Source organism: Rissa tridactyla, chromosome 21, assembly GCF_028500815.1.
Source record: "Rissa tridactyla isolate bRisTri1 chromosome 21, bRisTri1.patW.cur.20221130, whole genome shotgun sequence".
NCBI classification, from domain to species: domain Eukaryota; kingdom Metazoa; phylum Chordata; class Aves; order Charadriiformes; family Laridae; genus Rissa; species Rissa tridactyla.
The window spans coordinates 1,253,995-1,272,006 of NC_071486.1; the positions used below are offsets into that span (position 1 = coordinate 1,253,995).

General features: G+C 55.9%; 1 protein-coding gene across 2 annotated transcripts in view; it reads left to right on the plus strand.

The window, feature by feature from the left end:
* The window catches only part of PPFIA4 (PTPRF interacting protein alpha 4), a 63,792-nt gene that overhangs the window by 8,102 nt on the left and 37,678 nt on the right, over positions 1–18,012 (plus strand). Inside the window, exons 2-4 of one of the 2 annotated variants that reach the window (XM_054181436.1) lie at positions 13,528–13,660; positions 13,800–14,004; positions 14,808–15,465. The exons of the other annotated variant lie outside the window; for it this stretch is intronic. The gene's annotated coding sequence lies outside the window, so the exon portion shown is untranslated. The remainder of the gene's footprint in view (positions 1–13,527; positions 13,661–13,799; positions 14,005–14,807; positions 15,466–18,012) is intronic. 2 annotated transcript variants of the gene reach the window in all.

The window sequence follows — 18,012 nt, forward strand, 5'->3', positions numbered from 1 at the left end:
CATCGTTGCTGGTGACCTTCCCGGGGAAGGACTGGCATGTGTGCTGGCAGTGGCCAGCGAGGGCTGTTCCCATCTCAGTACAGGATGTGGGAAAGCCACTTCCAAAATCCCTTCCGGCGCATCACCGGAGCCCTCCAAGCCCTTCAGCTGTCCACGCGGCGAGGAGAGCAGAGATGAACGGGCCCGTCTGGCCAGCGTTACCCACAGGATGCTCTTGTGTCCAAATAGCTGCGTGCTTTAGGAGCTGCCGAAAATGCAGCGTACTGCGCTTCATCCCTGTTAACCCTCCGTGTGTGTGTCCCAGGTGTCTATTCCATCCTCTTTGCAGTAAATATATAATTTACATTTACATGTCTGGCTTTGAGATGTGCAATACAGGGAAGGGGACTGACTGCTTTGGTTTGAGCAGCTGGGTCGCCCTTTAGTGGGCGAATGCAGAGGATGCGCTGGGGTTTTCAGTTCATACAGGGCACTGGGCAGACTGGTGTGTAACTCACAAGCAAGCACGCTTTTTTTCCCTGTGGATTTCAGACTCTTGACCTTCCTGGGCTGCTGGCAGGGCAGGGAGAGCTCATCAGTCGGTCTATGAATGAAGCCAAGGGCTAATGTCACGTTCTGTGACCTTGGGGTGAAGTGGCAAACTGGCTTTGAGGCATCGACTGGGGGATTTTGGAGCAGTGCTGGATGCGACGGATGTGGAAATTTGAGTTCAGCATTGCTGGGAGGTGCTGAGGCTATAAAACATGAGCGGTGCTCTAAACGGATGTGTTTCTTTAGGAGACTTTGGATTGAAGGTATTTGGATTTTCCTCTCTCCATCTCCATGCGATAAACCCTCACGCTGCTGGGGGAGTTGGTTTCTGAGCTGTAAACGCAGCCTGGAGCAGTGGGTGAGCACAGGCTGGAGGCACACACAGCTGACAGGGTTGGCTGGTAGCTGGGAGTCCTACACCCTGCTGCAATATCGTTATCATTATCAGACACAAGCATTGATAATTCCCCCTGTCTTGCAAAAACCAAAAAGTATATTTTGGAGGCTGAAAAGGTGAGGATACGGAGGATGTCTGCCCCACGGAGCTGGCAGACACTGGCTGCTTGGTTTCCTCCTCTCTCCACTGCAAGTAGGAGGAAATCCAACCGCTGGAGATGCCAAGGAGGTGCTGCCACTGCCCTAGTGTGGGGACAAGGGTAGTGACCCATCAGGAAGAGCCACCCTGTCTGTCAGACCAAGATGTGGCAGGTCCTCCATCACTCAGTGCCTGGACTTTCTCCTTCCAAGGATTCTTGCCTCCACACGGGCTGACCTGCTGTGCCTCGAAATGCCAAAAACCTGCTGCATAGAAGGAAGCAGAAGGACCTTCCCATGCTGCTGCCTTCACCCTGAGCCTTTTTCCCCCTCTTTCCTTCAGTGCAGGTGTGTACACAAGGAGAGCAACCATGGGTCAGCTCCCGCGTAGTCACTGGTGAGCTGGAGGCCTGTTCTCCCAAAAGCATGAGATTTTGCAGGATTTATCCCCAAATGATCAGGAACTGCTTACAAACACCCAAGTTAACCAGTCTCTGGGACAGCTGGGACCTTCGTGGTCTCCTTTTGCCCCTCTCCATCCCCATTGGCTTGGATTGAGGCTGATCTGCTTTGAGGCAGCTGCCAAGTTCACTTGGTGGCACCTAAAGTTTTTGTAAATCTGTGAGGACTCATGGGCACAGGCCGGGTGCTAATAACACCAGTAACCGGGGCAGGCTGGCCGTGGAGAGCTGGTCTGGACTGGTGGTGGTAGGAGGATGCTGCTAAGGAGAAGGCAATGGTGGCCACTGTGGTGGCTTTATTGCCTCCAAGTCTTCCTCCGAAGATGATGGTCTGGTTTGAAAGAGTCCGGCCTCTGCACAGCCACAGCTCCCGGCTCCCCGCTGGCCTCGACCTTGCTCCGGCAGGGAGATGTGTGCAGTTTGGCTTTCCCTTCTTGTTGTTTTCCAAAAAGCAAATATTGTCAGCTTCAGAGCAACTCTGGCCATATTGTGTGCATATTAATGCGGAGCCAGAGCAAGGCTCGGCACGCGTGTGTCTGCCTCCGTGGATAGCTGGGGTGGGAGCTGGGTATGTCACATCAGGGTCTCTGCTGGGGGGGCGTCGGAGGGATGTTATCTGCAAATGCAGCTCACGGACGGCTGGGGAAGCGGTGGAGAGAGATGCCAAGAGGGGGAGGCTGCTGCAGGGAATCTGAGTCCCTCCTGCCTGCAAAACCCTTCGCGCTTGTGAGATGCCGGAGAGGGAGATCGGCTGGGGACGGCCAGCTTGTCTCCGTGCTGGGAGCAGGAAAGGGCCTTTGTGTCAGCATTGGAAGAGCAAGAGCAGCGTGGCTTCAGCTCAACATCTCGGGCTGGGCTGGAGCTGCCTTTGCTCCGGAGAGGGAGGCAGAGAGCCCGCAATGCTGCGTGACACTGAGACAGCCCAGACACTCCTCTCCCCGCTGTCACCGCAGCAGCCTGGAGAAGCCGGGGCCGTGCGAGGCCGCGCTGCCTAACGTGGGCATCGGCTGCTGCCGGCTGCGGATGCCCCGGCTAAGCTCCTCTGAAGGTGGGATGGTTCCTGGGGGGTTGGAGGTGTGGGTGTCCCCTCGTGGGGACGCTGGAGGGACTGCTTGGTTTACTTTTCCACTGGGGATGCTGGCAGCTGGCTTCCTGCCGCGCTGATGGTGCTGCAAGTACCCTGAGAAAGCAAGGTAGCGTCCATGCTCCTCCCCTCAAGCAGAGCAAGGACCTGTGATGTGGTGCAGCGGCAGCATGGCCCAGGGCTGTCAGGAGAGCAGGATGAGGCCCTCTGTAAAGGATGCTTCAAAATATGGAGGCAGTTAACTGCGGCTCCTAGGGTGGTCGGCGGTGGGGTAGCCTAGGGCTGCTGTCTCCTGCAGCTGCTGTCACCCTCCTGGCCGGCACGGGCTCTCAGCACCCCAAATTTCTCACAGGTCACCCCAGGTACACCTCCAAAAGTCAGCCCACCACTGTAGTCTCCCGGGTGGCTTTCAGGGGTGAGCAGAGCCATTCTCAGGTGCTTGCTCTCCATCCCGCTTGTTCTCCAGCTGTTCAGCTTCCCCCATCATATCTGTGTTCTCATCAGTCATTATTTCTCTCTAAGGGTGAAGGCTTTTTAATAACGGCTGACATTTCAGCCATTTTTGAGTCATTTCCTTTCTTCCACTCCAATTTTCATCCTCTTCTTCATAACTAGGAAGCCTTTCTTTGTCCTCGGCCAGAGGGCAGGTGTCTGTTATTGCCTCTGTTATCATATTCCAGGAGGTTTGATCGGGTTAATGAAAATCCTTCTCTCTTTCTCTTGCGTGTCGCTTCCAATCCTATCTTCTTTAGCCTGGTTTCTTAAGGAAATTAAACTAAAGGGCTTTTGTCGTCACGGCCTTTTCTCTCCCTCCGTTTCTCTTGAGCGTGTTGATCTCTCTTAGCAAATCCGATGGGGTGGAGAGCTCGGAACGCTCGGGGGCTTGCGATGGCTGGCGGGGATGACAGAGCCAGGCGATACCCCAGAGGGGCACGGTGCAAGGGGCCGGTGGTGGCCCAGTGGGCTGGGGCTCATCGCCCAGAAAACAGGGCTGCAGATCCCACCGGCAACACGAGGGGTGCTGGGGCTGTATCCCCAAGCCCGTTAGCTGGGATAACGGGCTGCATCACCTGGGTTTTTTTGCTGCCCAGCTGCTTTTTTCTTGTGTTCAGGAAGGGAATCAGAGGAGGAGAGTCGCTCTGGCCTCGCAAATGGGGTGTTAGTCTGGGTTTCGAGAGACCTGGACTGTGTTTTCAGCCGCAGACTCGCGCGTGGCTGCGCTCGAGGGCTCTTCCTGCAGCAGTAGGAGCTGCAGCTGCTTTGAGCTAATCTGTTGGAGTGTGAACTGCAGTGACAGAGGAGCCGGCGGAGATTTTCCGCTGCTGTCCATGCTACAGCAGGGAGAGGCGGTAGAGCTTTTCCAGCGGTTGCTGCAAAATCTCATTCCCTGGTAGTGACATGGGGATTTCTGGCGAGGGAAATCTTGGGGGTCCTGGGAGAAGCACAACGTGCAGTCGGTAGTTCAGGTGCATCAGTGGAAAGGGACCAAAGTGCTTCTTGGTGTGTCCTTGGAGCTCATTGCCCTTTGCAACAAGGGATGGGCTACCTCATGGTGTGTCCCCTCCTTTCCCAGCCTAGCGTGGGGACAGGGATCGTGTCAGGATGGGGAGGGGTGTTTGCTGAAGCCCTGCAGTATGGAAATGCTCTGCCCAGGTCTCGCAGTGGGGAAGCAACCTGTCTGCTTGGCAATTTGGCTGGAGACTTGGCTTTTCTGTGGATAAGTTACTGCTCATTGGCACCGAGTCGTGTTGTAGATCTGCACTCCGAAGGTTTCACCCTTGCTGTGCTGTGTCCTTCACTTTGCATGTACATCTGGTGTTTCTTTTGGGCAACCTGTTCTGCTGTTCTCACTTCAGCATTCATCCCTCAGGCATGGAGCCTTGCTGGACCTCAGCATGGCCCACTGTTGGAGGAGGAGATCAGGCTTGCCAGCAGGAGCTGTGCCTCGTCCTCTGCCTGGTCCCACCAGGCACCTTCCTCTTCCTCTCCCTTGAGGTCCTTCCCAATGTGGGGGGCTTGCTGGGTGGCACCAACCCTTGGCACTTGTAGCCTAGCAGTGAGCAGTGTCCTCACCAGATCCCCATGTGCTCCCTTCTCCTCGGAGATCCCCAAATATGCAATCCCATTAAGGTGGACGCACAGCAGCGGCTCTGCATCCCAGCATATAGTGCATCCCTTTCACCTTGCTCAGCTCCTCCACATACTTATGGTCTGCTGGGTGAGAAGGCTTGATGGTAGGAAGACAGGACTAGTCCTGATGCCACCATGGTCATGCATGATGTGCATGTTTGGGGTGTGTTTCAGAGCTAGGTTTCTTAACCAAGTGTGAGATGTGGATAAAGGTAGAAGAAGGGCTTGGCAGTGGCCCCTGCTCAGGAGCTGGGTGCTTGCACGGTTTCTCTTTCCAGGGAGGGTTTTGGTTTTCCTTTGCTCTCTCCAGCCTCTCTTTTGATGGTGGTGAGATGGGCTCTGTAATTGAGGAGATCCCAGCTGAATAATCCACTGAGGAAGCTGCTAATTTGAAGACATGTCTGTAATAATTAAATCATTATCTGGAGGGAAGTAGAGAACAGATACCAAAACGGGGCTAATTAAAATCCAAACCCAGGATGACTTGGGCCCTGGGCCAGAGCACAGCATAGTCTGTTGGGGATGTCTTCATGTGTAATTGCTTTTCAGAACATCAGTCCCACCAGAAAACCCATCTGTTCCCCCTCACGAGACCAAGACTGACCCAGAAACTGTCTTGTCTTGTCCTGTCCTGTGTTACCCAGACCAGACACAGACAGAGGATGGCCATATGCTTCACAAAGGGCAGAAAGGGTGGTGAGACCCAATTTGGGAGAGCATTTGGTTCTTGGGCCTCAGGAACTAGATTCTTCTGTATCTCTGGAAGATTTGGTCCTTATCTTTCAACCCTCAGGCTTGGCTGATGCTCCTTGGAAATACCTTGAGATCTAGAAGCAGGGTAGGCTCGTTATCTATGCCTACTCCATGCATGGAAGGATTTGGACCTGGGAAGAAGGTGGCTTTGACTGTAGTGGGAGATGAGTCTTGTTCAGGTTGACTCCATGTCAGGGGTGGGAGCACGTTGGGAGAGGTTTTTATGTGCTGCATCACCTGTAAGGATGCAGTGCATTGGCCTGGCCCTTGAGTTATCCTCGGGTGTCAGCTCTGAATAGGTCCAGGGAGGTGGAGGTGTCTCTGCCAAGCTGAAACATAGTGGCCGGCAGGTGTGGTTGTTGATGTAGGAGGTGAGAAGGGGTCCTCGGACAGCACTTCATGTTATGCCATGGCGATGGCAGATCTACAGGGTGAGTGTTAATGTGCGTACCCAGAGGTGCCATGAATGCTTTGCCTGAGACTAGTCAAGCTTGAAGTCCACCATGTCCTTCAGTAGGGCCAAGCTCTTTGCAAAGGAGAGTGCTTAAAAATCTCACCTCCCATTTTCAAGATTCGGGGTCTGGGTTAAGTTCAATCCTCTTAATTTCCTGCACTGGATGGATTTCTGCATCAGGGAGATGGTACTGCGCTGTCTGCCTAGACTGAAGGTCCTCCTGTGGGTGGTAGCAAGGTGAAACCCAGCAACAAGCATCGCTTCAGACGAGCTGGCCTTGAATCACTGTATTTTGGCAGGGAAGGGCTTGCAGCTGTCCGAACCAGGCCCCTTCCAAAACTGGTTGAGATAAATTGGTGCATTTGCCTAGTGGAGACAAGGTCAGGGAGCTCTGTCTATCAGGTGTGCGCATCCTGAGCATCGCTCAGCAGATGCCACTGTGTCGGCACGGCAGATAAAGGTCATCTCAGGTAGCCTGGTGGAGAGGAGGGCATGGCACAGGGCGCCAGGCAGGGAGCCACTTCTGCTTGGGTGAGCATCCCACCAACCCCTGACACATGTTCTTTTATTTCCCCTACGTTGCCCTGGAGGGACTGCAGCATTGCAGCAGCGCAGCGCTGGCACTGCGACGGTGACGTGGTGGGTCTCGGGGATGGGCTGCCTTGGGCTGAACCATCCCTAAGCCAGCGCTGGTGGAGCTGGGTTCTGCTTGGTCTAACGTCTGCAGGAACAGGGCACTGTAGGATGCTCAGGGTCCAAAATCGCGTCAAAAAGAAGCCAGAAATTTAAAGCTGTCCGCAAAAATGGTCACTAAACCTTCTAGAAAATGTTGGCTCAGCTTCTGTGTTTGAGTTGTGTGTGGAGAGGGGCTCCCAGTCCCGTGTGCATCCTGTCGGCTTGTGAGCTTTAATATGCTGCTTGCTTTTAATAGAGAGGGCACACGACATTGTCGTCTCATGCAGCAGATGTGTTGCCAATGCATTGGGTTCATCCCCTTCCCTTTGTCCCCCTTCCAGGGATTTTAAGGTTTCCTGGCCACCACGGTTTTGAGTGCCCACACAGGAGAGCTGCTCAAACAGAGGGACCAGGACGGAAACCACCGCGCCTGCGTCTCTTCCAGCCAGTAGTGCACCAATGTAATTACCTACATTTAATTTCTTTAAAAGCCTGCTGAGCTGCAAACATGGTTCCCCCTTTCCCTGGTGATGTCTTACAGAGGTCGGCCAAATCCTGCTCTCGCCTCCTGCTGGGGCGGTTTGGGGGATCGTCCCTGCTGCCAGTGCTTGGCCGTGGGGCCACTCGCTGCAACCCCATGTGTGCAGGAGCTCCTCGAAGTGCTGGGGGACGACGACTGCAAAGTGCTGTGACGAGGGGCTTTGTGCTGTTGGGGAGTGGATGCTTCTTGGAGCCCCTTTGGGACGGACGGAAACACAAGCCAGGCTCGATGACGGCATGGTCGGGGCCACAACCTTTGAAGTCTTCTTCGGTGAGCTGGACTTGGCCGTGGGACCTCGCAGGAAGCTCGGTGGGGACAAGGGCACGAGCTCCTGGGGCTCTTGGTGCCGGGTGCGGGATCTGCCCGAGGTGCACTGGGTGCTGCCGGCAAGGACGCAGAGCTCACCGCATTAGCTTAGCTCCATGGAGCTGACATTTTAAGAGGGAACGAGTTGGAAATTGAGCTGAACTAATGCCCAGCGCTGCTTTTTGTGACAATAAATGCTCGGATGAGAGCTCTGCCGACACAGGGGAAAGCTGCCACCCTGCCGCAAACCACGACACTCCCCACGCTTTCTGGAGCAATTTCCTGTTAGTTCCCTCAATTTGAAGCTTGCGCTGCTTTTTCAAATCCCCCGAACCAGAGGAACAGTGCTGGGTCACTGCGTTTCTTCTGGCCAGTCTCTGCTCATCCAGCCCGGCGCTGAGCATCCCTACATCAGGTGCTGGTGCAGTGAAACAAGGACAAAGGCAGCACTGGCTATGCACTGTTGGGACCGTGGCAAGCAGGATGGGTGCTGGGATCTCTGAATTGGGACCGTGGCAAGCAGTATGGGTGCTGGGATCACTGAACGGGGACCGTGGCAAGCAGGATGGGTGCTGGGATCTTTGAACTGGGACCGTAGCAAGCAGGATGGGTGCTGGGATCTCTGAACTGGGACCATGGCAAGCAGGATGGGTGCCGGGATCTCTGAATTGGGACCGTGGCAAGCAGGATGGGTGCTGGGATCACTGAACGGGGACCGTGGCAAGCAGGATGGGTGCTGGGATCTTTGAACTGGGACCGTGGCAAGCAGGATGGGTGCTGGGATCTCTGAACTGGGACCGTAGCAAGCAGGATGGGTGCTGGGATCTCTGAATTGGGACCGTGGCAAGCAGGATGGGTGCCGGGATCTCTGAACTGGGACCGTGGCAAGCAGGATGGGTGCCGGGATCACGGAACAGGCATGGCGATAGCGTGGGCTGGATCATGCTCGCTTATCCCCAGATGCCCTGTAGTGCCGGCACCTTCTTGGCCTCTTTGGGGACATCTCAAGGGGCCGTTTGCCCTGTGACAGCCCCATCCCTCCCCACTGATATACCCAGACTCCCAACTGGGATGGGAACCGGACACGGACCTGTTGGAACGGGTCCAGCAGAGGGCCACGAAGATGATCCGAGGGCTGGAGCCCCTCTGCTGTGAGGACAGGCTGAGAGAGCTGGGGGGGTTCAGCCTGGAGAAGAGAAGGCTCCAGGGAGACCTTCCAGCCCCTTCCAGTCCCTGAAGGGGGCCTACAGGAAGGATGGGGAGGGACTCTGGATCAGGGAATGTAACGATAGGACACGGGGTAACAGCCTCAAATTGAAAGAGGGAAGATTTAGATTGGATATCAGGAAGAAATTCTTTACTGTGAGGGTGGTGAGGCACTGGAAGAGGTTGCCCAGGGAGGTTGTCAATGCCCCATCCCTGGAGGGGTTCAAGGCCCAGCTGGATGAGGCTTTGAGCAGCCTGGGCTGGTGGGAGGTGTCCCTGCCTGGGGCAGGGGGTTTGGAACTACATGATCTTTAAGGTCCCTTCCAACCCGAACCAGTCTGTGATTCTGTGAACCCTGTCCCCACTGGGACCATGCCGGGTAAGGAGCTGGCTGGTGTCTGTGGCTGCTCTGCCCTCCCGGCCACCTGATTCTGCTCTGCCTGCCTGAGCTGCAGGAGGTGGCCTTTCTGCCCCATAAGCCATGGGGGTCGTTAGCTGGGGTAGGGGGCTGCCAGTTAATGAAGAGAGAGGTGGAGGGGACTGGTGGACCTGTGTGAAGCCTGTGGGGGCTCTGCTCAAAGCTCCCTGCTGAGTCTAACACCGCTTGTGACATTCACAAAAAGCTTGATTTATTCTTCCTGGTCTTCTCCAGCACTTGAGTTCTCCAGAGGGAACTGAACTTACAAATCCCTTATATCTTCCTTGTGGACTATATCTAGGACAACTGAGCTCCAGGTGGAGTTTTTTCCATGGCAGGGTATTTTTGAGATTCTCTCTGTGGTTTCTCTGATGGCTAACAAGGGTTGAGCTAATTCCACCATTCTCCTAAAGAGGAATGACTTGGATTTTCCTCCTCAACTCAGTTCTCAAAGCATAGCATCTTCAGGACCTCCACCTTGCTGGCACAGTGAGCTGGGAACACAGTCCTCTCCTTCATGGTGTTTTGGGGACGTGCAAGGGCAGAGTGACTACCAAAAACTCCTTCTTGCAAGAAACGAGGCTTAAAACGCAAGGCAAATTCAGGAGAAGGCTTCCTGAAGAGCTGTCTGGCCAAGGCCGGCGCTTGATGCTTTCCTGCTGCTATGGCTGGAGGCTCTGTGCCGGGCGAGCTTCAGCTGGAGGCTAATTTTGTATAACGAAGAGGGGGGGTTGAAGATGTGGACTTGCTCGATGGCGGGTTAGACAGAAGCAGACAGAGCTCTAGTGTCTGCGCCTTGCCCCCGGCCGCCTTTTAAATGTCACTCTCCTCGGATGTCCCTGCGCGGCTGCTTCTGCCATGCCGTGCCATGTCCTGGAGCTTGCCATGAACCGCAGGGGTGAGACGCCAGGAGATGACATGGGAACACGTGGCACAGGGTTAGTCCAGCCTGGGCTGGGGGCGGACGGGGGCCGTTCTGCAGTTTGTCTCCATCTCTGCCTGCTCCTTGCAGGGACCAGTCCTGCCTTCTGTCCCCCTCTGCCGGCTTCATCCTCCCCTTCCAAACCACACGGGGACAGCCAAGATGCCAAAGGACCACGACTCAGCCAGGGAAGGTTGTGGTTATCCCTGGCATGAGGATGCTTGGGAGGAAGAGCAGGTTTCAGCCAGGTGGGGATTTAACCCCACAATCCTGCCTTGCCCTACGCGGAGCTGAGCAGCCACAGCTCTGAGATCCCATCCACCCACGTGTCCCAGGAGGGGTGGAGATACATGGGGTACGTCTGGGTTTTTTTCCCCGTGGGTGTTGCAGAGCTGTCCTGGCACTGGATCTGGTCTGATCACCCTCGGAGCCTGACTGCAGAGAGCTGAGAATCGCACTGGTGTCCCGCTCCCCACCAAGGCACCTCTGCCGCTGGGCGAAAGCTGTTTAGTAATTAGCTGTGCCATCAGCAAAGGGATTAAATAAGTTGCTTAAGTTACTTAGCACAAGGAAGGGAAAGCAGAAGGAATACCCCCCCCCCCATCTCTTGAGTTACCAAAACCATCCAAGTTGCCTGTGGTTGGGGGTCATCCACTGCCCAATCAAGATGTTGCCGCTCTTCTTGAATAGGAAGGGCTAAAACCTCCCGTGTTTTGGTAGGAAGGAGGAAGGTGATGTCCTCATGCATCTGGGGAGCCCCTGGATTGTCTGCAAGCGGGACGGGGAGGGCTTGGGGCGCCGGTCTCACCGCCGTTGTCTCTGCTTGTGTGCTGAAGTGGTCAGTGGTGAATTGCTGAGCTCTGGAGGCCTCCCCATGGCGTGGGTCCTGCCCCAGACCATTGCTTTTCCCTCTCAGGTTGTGTTGGCCACAAAACCTCCCTGAGCGTGATGCAGGGACGTGTTCCCGAGTCTGCCCTGGTCCACGCTGGAGCCAGCAGCACTAGGCATTTCCGTGGTCTATGCTCAATGGCTCTGAACACCCTCTAATACTTCCCAAATTTCACATTGAAAGCCCAGTCTGCCTCTTCTCTGGCTCTCCAAACTACCTTCCTGGGCTCCTCCTCAACACCACTCAAAATTTGGTGAAGGATAGTGACAAAATGCTTCAGACCTGCCCCGGCAGGGCAGGGAGCGGGGTGCTGCTCTGGACCCCGCGGAGCTCACTGAGCCACGTTCCCTTTCCACCGTTCGTGGAGCTGGCGGCCAAATTTTGTGATGGAAAATGGACAAATTGGCAAATTATTGCTGGGGCTGGTTGCACGGAGGGCTGTGCCCAGGGTGCGGGTGATGCTGCTGGCTGTGGAAGAGATGCCAGCGAGCTGGGTAACGTGGTGGAAACCCGGGATCTTGGGCAGACGAGGCACGCAAGCTGCTCAGGGCGAGCGTCGGGATGCCCACGGTGTTTGCCGTGGGGTTTCTTTACCACAGCAGCTTCCTGTGTCCCCTGGGCTGGGCGCCAAAGCCTGAGCTGCCCGGGGGGCCGGGGTGGGTGAAGAGGCGCCTCTGCATCTTTTCACAGGGCTCGGGTGCACCCGCGGCGCAGATTTCAACAGCCCCCCTTCGTGCTGGTGACTCTTCCCCTATCACTGAATAAATTAGCACCAGCAAGTGCTCACGGTGTGTGACTAAAGCAGGGCAGGGGCTGGTTTGGCAGCGAGGAGGAGAGGGCCCCCGGCTCCGGGGCGTCAGGCTCCCAGATGAAATAACTCCTCGTCAAAAGTGTCACGGGGGTGGGAGGGATGTACCCGTGGCAAAACCTCAAGTGAAATCATGGAAAATCACCAGCCGTCCCTCCCTCCGAGTCTCAGCGATGGCTGAAGTTATGCCCTGCTAGTGGGGAAACTGAGGCACAAAGCCCCACTTTCCCAAAGCTGAGGGGACTTTTGCAGTGATGCCGCCTCTGTGACAAGCGCACGATTTTCTCCCCATGGTTTTAGACTGCTCCCCTCTGTCCTGTTGCCTCTCAAAGGAGTCTGCATCCACCTTGGGCTGGAAACCAGCCTGATTGCTGGGATCCCGGTGCTCACCTTCGCTTGCAGATTCATCTAGGGGCTGGTTCACCCTGACGTGCTGCTTCTAGAAGAGCCGTGGCGATTGCATTTCCCTCTGCTGCTTGTTTAAACTCACCTTGAATGAAGCTGAAGTCAAAGGCTTTGTCCTAACAGGGGAAAGGACGTAGGGTTTGGTTGCAAAGTTATGGAGAAAAAAGATGAAACAGCCGCATGCACGCACAGGGATGGCGAGCAGACCAGCTATTGAGAAAGGAAATGATTGTAACCAGCGTTGTGGCTTTTTTGCGTCGGGTCGGTTGCTGTTAATACCCGTCCTTGTCTCCATGGATGGGTCTGAGGGCAGCCCACATCCCGGAAGAGGGATGAGCTCGGTGTCATGCATCAGGCGCATCCTTCTCCTCCCTTCCAGGGAGTCGGGCTCGCGGCACAAAGTGGTTTCCCAACCACTCGCCCATGGAAGGAATCGGCATTTCTCGGGTGTTGCCAGCAATCCCGTCGTCTCAGTGATGCGGCCGGGTTTTTGTGGAAATCTACTACAAAACATAATGAGTGCAGGTGACTGGAGTGGAACTGTGGTGACCGGACCTGGGGGGTTTGGTTTGCGTTTTAATGGTTTGGGGTGACCCCTTTTGTCTGCTGGGGCAGGTCTGCAGCTGGCTGAAGTTCAGCTCAGGGGCGTGTTATGGTGACCACGTGCCCTGGTTTCACCAGCCACACTTGCTGGGCTCCCGCCTGAGCTGGGATCCTCACTGGGATCCTCATGGCTTTACCAGTAACTTCGGGCCTGTGGTCCTCTCTCCCCTCGGTTGTGTTTTTGGCTCTTGCCAACCCAGAGATGAAGTCTGAAGGTGAGCCTGGGCTTGCTGAGTCTCTTGGCCAGGTGTTGGGATCCCACTTGTCAGAGGGATCATCCAGTTTGGAGCCCCTCCAAGGCTCATTCCCGTCTGCCATCTCACCCCAAAGTGCAAAGGCAGGAGGTTTGAGGGTTGGTGTGTCTTTACCCCGGCAGTCCCTTCCCGTGCCAGATTCCTCCTTGCAATAAACTGAGATTACGCCTTCCTCTGGGGTCGGTTGAGGACGCGTAGCCCATGTTGGAAACAGGGAAACTGAGTCAGGAACCATAACATGACCAATACAACACTCTAAGCGGTGACACGGTCCGGTAAATTGGTGTACGTGACCGAGTTCAGGTGCCAACCCCTGCTAGGGGTGTTCACCGTCCTCTGCACTGTGTACCCCGTGTCTGTGCCGGAGGACCCGGCAGAGATTTCGGCTCATCGTCTGACGAGCTTTTTGTTGCAGAACAATCGTGTTTCTGCACAATGGCAAGGAGCAGGTGGCTTTCTGAAAATACCCACTGGAAGTTGTGTGTAATGCCTCCCCTCCCACTGGGAACTATAAATATCAGTTGAATACTAACACTTACTTCTCCCTGCAAAGAAACAGACAGATCTGGACATTTTTTCTCCCGGTTTCTCCTCTGGCTTAGTGGCTTGGAGCGAGCAAGGGCTCAGGATGGGACCTGCTCTTTGGTTTTGGAGCAAGGCTGTGGGGCAGAAGCGTGCCCCTTAAGGTAAGATATTGGGAGCAGCTGTCTTTTGTTGCTTGCAATCTCCTCTCTCCCCATACTTTAGGGGCACCCATTGCTTCCCTGAGACCTCTGAGACAGGTCCAAAACCTGGAGATGCTGCCCAAACGTCCTGTCTTGCCAGGGTTCCATCTCCAGCAAGGGACAAGTTGGGCATTGTCCCCTGGAGAGCGAAGGGCACACTGCTGAAGGTGTGGGGACGCCGGGTGACTTCCTGGGCCTGGACGGGAGAGGAGGCACCGCTACATCTTTTTTCAGGTCTCGATCACATCCATAATGCAGATCTCCGCAGCGGTGACTCTCCCTCTGCGAATCCATCTCACCCTTGGGTATGTGGATCTAACCCTTTGCCGCTAAAAATTGGCACCTTCTTTCTAGCCAGAATGCCTCATTTCCCTTATTATCCCTGGGTGTCCTGGCCACGGGCTGTCCCTGGCATCAGCCGGGTACCATCTGCGCGGTACCCTGCCGTCGGCGGGGCTGCATTAGGGAATGTGGAGGCACCGTCACCATATGGGCCCCATAGTAAATTGGATCTTCCTTGTCCTTCTCAGGGGACTGGAGGTCTCCAGAGGCCACAGTGCATCCCGGAGTAAATGGAAGGACTCAGGAGAGATGCTGGGATGAGGCTGTATCTGCTGATAGGTTTTCTTATTGAAATGCGGCTTTTTCCCTGTGGATCGCCCCCAGGATGGAGAAGCCAGGGTGCATGAGCTTGCAGACAGGGCTGCTCAGGTCCAGGCTTGTAAAAATAAGAAATCTGTGGATTTAGAATACAGAAAGGGTGTGTCACCGAGCATGGGGATGGGATGAGGAAAGGAAGGGTGAGGAGGGACCCTCGGGGTCTGTGGGGCTGTAGAGAGGGATGTGAGAAGCTCCTGGCGCACGTGGAGCTCAGCTGGCCATCTCCGGTGCAGACAAGCCCCATCCGGACACGGTGACACGAGCAGCAGCTCTGCTGCGGTCTCAGGGCACAAACGCCTTGGGAGGTGAAATCTCAGCCCGTGGCCCACACAAGCGTGTGGCAAAGGCATCTCCGAGACTTGCCGCGGGTGAAGATTTCCATTCCTAGGCTCTGCAGTTTCCACTGTTGGGTCAGGGCGCTTCAGCATCCTCTTTGTCTTGTGCACAGGAATAATCTTTCATTTTCTCAGCCGCTAATTATCATGTCTCCCACCAAGGGTAAAACGGAAAGCGGGCTCTGTGGGCCGGTGGAGACGTTGATGATGTTCCTGCTCTGCCATCCGCACGCCATGCCACGGCTCGGTGGGTCAGGACTGACCTTCCCTGGGGCACACCAGGGGGGATCCGTGTTCCTAGATCTCCAGAGTGGTGTCCAGCTTCGATGAGGGTGGGAAGGACTTACACTGGCTCCATCTGCCTGAACGGTGACTGGGACAAGCTTGCTGGAAATGTCGGGATACAGCAGTCGTGCGGCCTGTCCGTGTAATCACGTTTAGTGCAGCATCACAAGGAAAAGGTGAAAAAAGAAGTCCTGCAAGGAGAAACCAACAGCAAAAAGGCGTCGCCCTCCTCCTTCCTCCCAAGCCTGGCGGGGACGAGGTGGGCGCAGGACGCTGGGACGCCGTCCTCAGCTGGTTCAGCGGAGGGGAAGCCGTCCCGGCGCTGCTGAGCTGCAAGCAACAGCCGCTGGTGTGGGCTCTGCCGCCCTGCCTGCGCCGCTCTTTTGAGGCCAGGTTGGGCAGCTGACGAGGATTTTCGAGGAGCGGAAAAGATCAAACTGACGTTTTTATGGGATGATCAATCTCTGCGAGCTTGTTGCCTCCGAGGTGCGCGTTCAACCCTCTTTGCCAGCTGCCTGCTGGGGTGATGATCTTGCTGACAGAGCCGTGGAGGTTTCTTTCTTTCTCTTGTCAGGGCTGAGATGAGAGTGAAGCTGTTCGGAGAAAAAACACACGCCTGTCTCTGCCTCGGCGCCCAGGCTGGTTTGCGTGTGGATAAATGCTGGGTGTGCTTCTCGGCCTGGTGGAAAAGGGAAAGCCAGGGTGCTCCCTGGGACTGAGCATCCCGCAGGCAGCGTGGCTTGCTACGGAGCCGTGCCGAGCAAATAATCAGCTCAAGGGCAAAAAAAACCCCAAAACCAAAACCCCTCTGCTCCACGTCTGGGCACCGTCATTGCAAAGCGGCCTCTCCAAGCAGGCAGCGCGTGACTCTGCTGTTTTCCATCCCAAATTGTGGGGAAAGCATCGTTTTGAGGGGGGGGCCGGGGCGGGGGGGGGGAAGGGATAGTAAAGCAGGCACGTTTTCACTGGCAACAAACCTGCTCCCAGTGAGTCTGTGCCTGGCAGCCCCGCGGGACTAAAAATACCCAGCAAAGGGCTAGAGCTGCGCAGTGTCTGTTTTCTCAGCTCGCCAGCTGTCTCCTCGCATCCTCACTCCTCTACCCAATGATTATCCCATCAGTTAAGGCCCTCTAAACCCAGGCAGCAGCATTTACATAGTTTTACCAGATACAGTTGAAAGGTTGAGATTCACAGGCAGCATTTTGCTGCTAATTGGGAGCAAGCTCAGACCCCGCCGACATCCAGTGCCTTCAATCTGCCCTCGCTGCTGCTAAAGCCGCCAGCAAAGCGTGCGATGCATTCGGGCCGTCATCCACCCTGACATCCCCAAGGTCCTTAAAAGCGACCGCTTGGGAATGTGGGTCTGCGCGAGAAACGCTGAGCTTCGTTATGCGGGGACGGCGTCTTGTGTACGCGACCGCCAGCTGGGCTCCCGGGGGAAGAGCTGCGTGGGAATGGGTGATTTTCTGCTGCTTTTGGAGAAGGGAGAGAATCCCGAGGTTTGAGGTGGTGCAGAAATGAGGGGATGCTGGTGCCGAGGGGAGCTGGACGTAGGCGGGAGCTTCCTGCACGTGTCCCTGCACCCGTGCGCATCCCTACTCGTGTGCACGTCCCTGCATGCATGGACGTCGCTGCATGTGTGCAGGTCCCTGCGTGTCCGCACACCCCTGCACGCTCACCCTGCCCGTTGCTCGCTGAACACACTTCCCGCTCCAAAATGCTTGCAGACGGCAGGTATCAAACCCAGTCCAGTCCTGGCTTCCTCACTTGGCATCACCAATAAAACCTTTGCAGCCGCCCTGATGCCGGGTGATGGTCCTTCCCATTAACTGGGCGACTCCTGGGGGTTGTGCTTTTGCTGTTGCTCTGGTTTCGCAGCACAAGCTGCAGTGTTTGAATCCAGAAATAATTGCTCCCATGTCCACGGGGTAGGAGAGTTACCCAGTGGTTGTTGGCGGGACGGCTCTGCGACGTGGACGCTAGAGGCAGCTCAGTGTCTGTCCGTAGCGATTATGGATGTGGATGGTGCTTCTGCTGTGCAGGGAATGTTTTCCACCCTTGGGGTCCTACGCGGTTTCAGCCAGGAGATGGGGACACGTGGCTGAATTGTCTCCAGAGCCATGCTCGGAGGTGGCAGAGCATCAGCCTGGATTTACCTGCCAGGGACCTGCTGGCAGAGGGACCCTCACGGTGCAGCAGCGTCATGGGGAGTGTGGAAAGCCCTGAAAGCACCGGGCTGGCCGCCCACCAGCTTCCTGGGGGCTTAAGGCCAGGACAAAGCGGGCTTTGGCTGCTCTTTCTGGTGGTTTGGAAGTATCACCCCTGCTTGTGGTGCTTCTCCAGCTGCAGAGCGTTGTAGCAGCTCTCCTTGCCTTATGCCACAGCACGTATCCTCCATGCTACCCACGCCTGGTGGCCCGGGGTGCAAGGGGAGAACGTGACCACCCTCCAGTGAAGACGTTCCCCAAGCCCTGGTCATGGAGGAGCTTTGGGTCACTGGGAGAAAAGCGTTGCCTGTCACGGGAGGACAGTTCTATGCTGTATCACGCCTCTGCTGAGCACGCTCAGGAGGGCAGAGCACAGATGCTTTTGGGGAACAGCAAGATGGGATGAGTCTGTCCTGGACCAGCATCGGTGCCGTGCAAGGTCCCCATAATGCTGTTATCACCCTCCCCAGGCTGAGGTGTCCAGGCTGGGCTTATCACCCCCAGCCTCCCTTCCCAAGGGCGGCGGATGTAACGGGATATAAGTGTGTAACAGGAACAGGTTGCAGTGAAGCGAAGTAGCTCATGGGCTTACGCAAACCCCCCCAACCACCCGTCCGTGGGGGAAGCAAAAAGAAAAGCAGCCCTTGGGTGATGCATGGACTAAATCTGTGCTGACTCCTGCACCGTGTGGGTCCAGCCCCTTGGATTACCTCCACGTGGTGTGGGGAGACGCCACGGCCCCGCTGGGACCAGCGTCTGCAGCATCTCCTCATGGTAAGCGAGTCTCTCCTTTGCAGCTGGGATAAATTTCCATCCCATCATCGCT